This window comes from Penaeus japonicus, unplaced genomic scaffold, assembly GCF_977035675.1.
Source record: "Penaeus japonicus unplaced genomic scaffold, GWHDUDI00000001_assembly GWHDUDI00000002, whole genome shotgun sequence".
NCBI lineage: Eukaryota > Metazoa > Arthropoda > Malacostraca > Decapoda > Penaeidae > Penaeus > Penaeus japonicus.
This window is the reverse complement of record NW_028234404.1, coordinates 3,242,537-3,247,536: the sequence shown is the minus strand read 5'-3', so window position 1 is coordinate 3,247,536 and position 5,000 is coordinate 3,242,537. Positions and strand designations below refer to the sequence as shown.

The 5,000-nt window shown below is 40.1% G+C and overlaps 1 protein-coding gene across 1 annotated transcript in view; it reads right to left on the bottom strand.

Moving 5' to 3' along the window:
• Positions 1–4,414: 4,414 nt before the first annotated feature.
• The window catches only part of Orai (calcium release-activated calcium channel protein orai), a gene marked incomplete at its 5' end in the record, with an annotated part of 16,166 nt that continues 15,580 nt past the window's right edge, over positions 4,415–5,000 (bottom strand). The window contains 1 exon segment of the mRNA XM_043003745.2: positions 4,415–5,000. This exon segment is cut by the window's right edge and continues 2,847 nt beyond it.

Genomic DNA, 5,000 nt, shown 5'->3' with positions numbered 1-5,000 from the left:
AAAGAAATTAGAATGAATTAATCAACCAATTATAAATAATCACCCATTTTTTCAAAGATCCAAAAATCAACATAGCTAGATGTCTAACGCTTTCCTACATCTAACTAAAAACGGAAAATATTTATCCTCATTTGTCAAGTCCATTTTTTTTAAAGGTCTAAAAATCAACATTGCTAGCTGTCTGATGTTTCCCTTCACCTAACATATACCCTCATATCTAAACTAAAAACAAAATAGCAACCTCCCAACTTTTTTTTTTCTTTCTTTCTTTCTTTCAAATGTCCAAAAATCAACACTGATAGATGTTTAATGTTCCCCTCTAGCTAATATATCCACCTATATCTGAACTAAAATTGGAAAATATTGATCACCCTCTCACCCAAAGTCTATTTCTTTAAAAGTCCAAAAATCAACATTGTTAGATATCTAATGCTTCCATGCACCTAACATCTCTGGAGAAAAAAAAAATATCACCCAAAGTCCAGTTTTTTTGTTTTTTTTTCGAGAGGTCCTTAACTAGAAGTCTAATATTTCCTACACCTAACATATACCCCAATCGCTGGACTAAAAACAGAAGACATTAATCCCTCCTTTACCATAATTCCATTTTTGGAAAGGTCCAAAAATCCATTTTGATAGCTGTCTAATATTTCCTAAACCTAACATATACCCCCTGACTGACATTAGCCGTCGACAAAAAAAAATTGACTATTACTTTTGTGACACAAATATAGATATTAAAAGACAATATGAAAAAAAAATGTTTTTGTTATAGGGTTTATTACTTAGCGTACGCTCCATTAAGGTCAATACGCTTTTGCAAACGCTAATGCCAGCCTGTAAGTCCGTCTGAATAAAACTGAGGGGCATGTGATGTGAACCATGTCAGAGCAGCTCTATTTACATCTTCATCAACCAAGGAAAAAATGGTACTTTCAATTATTTTTTCGAAGTTTGGAAATAAGAAAAAGTCGGATGGAGCTAAATCAGGGTTGGAAGGTGGATGTCGAACGACTTCCCATCGAAATTCACGCGGCACGGCTCTCGTCTGCCGAGTGCTGCGATCGGATGGATTGTCGAGGTGAAAGAGAACACGCTGATGGAGCTTTCCAGGACGTTTTTCTGATTTTTTTTTTTTTTTTTTTTTTTTTTTACAATATTCTCAAAACGCATTCATTATAGATGTAATTGTTTTTTTTATTACTCTCGAGGAAGTCAACCAATAAAATACCCGCTGCATCCCAAGAGACAAGAACCATAAACTTTCCCACTTAAAGACTTACACTTTGCTCCTACTGGTCCACTTTCATCCCTGGGCAACCAATCACTGCTTTTTTGATAGAATTGTATCCGTGGGATTGTGATGGTAGAATCAGATTTCGTCCCCTGTTCCAATTCTACGTAGAAAAGCTTCCGACTCCTCATCCCACTTATTTAAAATTTCCTTTGAAAGATCCATCTTCGTCTGCCTGAGGACCGACCCATCGAGCGGAAAGCCTGCGTAGCCCCGAACTCTTCACCAGAATGGTATGTGCAGAACCCGCAGAGATGTTGAGTGTGTCTGCTACTGATTCAGTGGTTCTTCGTTTATTCTTTTTATTAATCATGTTGTGAACAGCATTAATGTTTGTTTTTTTCTCGCAAACTGACGTTGATGGCGTGCCACTGCGGGGCTCATCCTAATTTTTTTTCCACTTTTGAACCATCTTATCCATCTGTATATTGTATACTTTTTGGGGGTATTGTTACCATAAACCTGTTCTAGAGCGTCAAAGATTTGCCAATTTTCCCAACCGAGTTTTGTCATGAGTTTAATGTTTGTCCTAGCCTCCAGGAGAGGGGGAGGCGACGCCCTCAAAATAAATAAATAAATAAATAAACAAAATGATAAGTAAAAAATCTGCCCCTCGGTACAGAGGCAGCACTCCACTCGATCACAAAGGTACATTACGTTCCTTTGCTCTCACAGACGTCTTCTTATTAACGTAACGTCCTCCTCTTCTCCTCCTCCTTCCTTCTCGTTGCTGTTCCTCTCGGGGCTGTTGCTATTCAACAACTATGGCAAGCAGCCTCTCCCGCTCGCGGGGAAGACAACAAAACCTTCCGAATGAAGGGGACAAGTCTCACTCAATCGCAGGTGTAACCCACCACTGGGAGCAGTTGTAAAGCACCCGATACCCTGGTTGTGATCCGGTGGAATAATCAGACAGACGTTCACGTGCCATGGTCTTTATTGTGGACTGTTAATTAATAGACCAGACTCTGGCCAAAGGCCAGAATCAGAGCTGTTCGCTCTAGTCTGCCTGGTCTGACCTCTCTGTCGCTCTCTTGTCTGGGTCTGTACCTGTTCTTTGTTTCTTATGACCCCGAAGCGGTGTGACGCTGGCAACTTGACCTCTGCCTTTCCTCTGTGACCGCACAAACGGAAACAGCTGAAGGGACCGGAAGCAGACTATTGCATGCTACACAGCAATGAAAATACACATACTATCAAATGGTAATGAAGATGAGAAGGAGGGAGATGTCTACAGATTCCTCCTGCTATAACATATAAAATGTACTTAGGTCAACGAAGAGGTTTTGATGGTGCTTCCGGTTCGGTACACGTGTGGGTGTGTCAGCTGTGACCGGGTGAAGGTCGGGGCAGGAAGCAGGTGTTGGTCAGTACTTCCGCTAGTCGCTAGGGAACAGTGTGTCTTAGGGAACTATTATTACAAAGACTGTATTACGATCAAATAACAGTAATAGTCCAAAAATCAGTGTCTTACAGCAGGAAAGGAGAAGTCTGCTCTAGAAATTACGACACCCCAGCCGGCAAGTCAGTCGTTGCAGACGGTTCGGTAGGCACACCGGACCTGGTTTACTCTTTATCGAGGAAGATGGTTGCCAAAGGGAGGCCCCCATTACAGCTCCGACCGCGAACGCGCGCGAGCCCCTGAAGACCCGCACCGTGGCCACTGGCCGCCGACTAGGACCTCCCCCCCCCCTCTTCGCGTGATTTCCGCTTGCATGGCCACAGTCCCTCGCGATGGGAGAGGATAGTATCTAAACTACGACATCGTTTAGACCACTCGCTGATCCGTTGCGCCGCACGCGATCACGTCGCTTAACGATCAACGCGGTTTCCCCCTCGAGAGGCTTTCAGAGGTAAAACCTCCCGGACGTGGCTGCCCTCTTTTGAAAGTGGCCTGTCGACCAAGAGGCACCATTGGTCCGGACCCACCGTTCCTCTGGTACTAGCAGGGTTGCTGTCGCGACATGCCTTACGTTGTTAACGGTAGGGTAAAACTAACCTGTCGCGCAACAGACTGATTTGCTGCACCGTTGATCAACGAACTAGAAGATCTAAGTATAGCATGAGTAGGCACAATATAATTTTGCTCCTCCCCCTGAATATAGTAACTGTATAAATATGTAAATTTGAGGCTGGGCGGTTATGGCCCTCACTGGAAAACACCATGACTGCATATATCATCAGAGTGAACAGCGTTTCTGATATTACTCAAGTGTACTCCAAATGTGCCTATTGGCCTCAACAAAAAGTCTCGATCGTACATTTCGAATACTTTTCCTCATTCCTTACAATTCTTCTGGGGCGAGTATACTCCTACTGGGCAAGTTCCCCGGCTGGTGGATGGGGAGAATTAGCAACTGTGTTTTTTTACACAAGCTGCCATGATTGACTAACACAAATATATTGAATAAGTAGCCATGTACCCAATGAAGACACTATTACTGCTGTGCATACTTTTCTTTCATATCTATCTTCTATTTTCTGTATTTCTATATTATCATATATGCTATCCTAAATTAGGATCAAAGAGGCAAACACATCCACGTTCTTTGTACTGTATCTCTGCACTTGATATATGAGTTAACTGCAATAATTCTTTCATAGGCTGTAACAAGTGGATAGCTTGAGACAAGGCCTTAAACTGATAATATTAAAAAAAATTATACATACATACATACATACATACATACATACATACATACATACATACATACATACATACATACATACATACATACATACATACATACATACATACATACATACATACATACATACATACATACATACATACATACATACATACATACATACATACATATAAATCCGCTCAGAGAGATGAAAGAAATACTAAACAGTCCCCCACCTGAATATATGTACAAATACATTATTCACTGTCAGAATATAGACCCTTAATCAAGTCAATCAATGAATCAGTGAAACAAACAAATTCCATGATAGAAAACTTTGCGTCATTTCCTCTTCCTTCATTTTCCGTTTTTAACTTCTCATCGCCAATGTTTTTTCCTTTTTTTCCTTGTTTACATACCCCACTGTCTTTCCCTTTCCTGCTCCCTCTCTTTTCCCCACTTTTGAGAATAGATAGAAATACAACGTAAATAAACTTGTCATTTTATTTCAGCATGAAACAGCAGCCATTTTTTAGTCTATTCAGACCACATCACTGGTTCCTATTCTCTAAAATCAAATACATATTACCAAGGAGATGATGAACCTCCAATTATATATACATTTAAAGATTTGTTGTAGAAAGAGATAATAAATGCTTAATGTATTTGTAAAAAATCATAAACATGTCACTACATCACATACCAAATAATAAAAACATTTTTTTTATTTGGCCTTGAAGCTGTAGGAGTTGTAGCAGTTCTTACATTAATACAAAGGAGGCATCCCGATGATAATACCCATTAATCTTCTTATACTGAATTTTCAGTTAAACCTAGAAAATTCCAAAGGTTTACCTAATACTTTGGTTCTGCACAGGTATACAAGCAATAAAACAATCTTCATTAAAAATACAACAGTCCTCTGAATGGAGTCACAAATTATAGAGGCAATTGTATTTCTTGGTAGTGACAATGTCATTCAGAACAAACTAACCCAACGACTCAAAGCAGACTGACAGACCACTTGAACTCCAGAAACTTCATACAGTATACTTGGAAGTAATAATTATAACAAT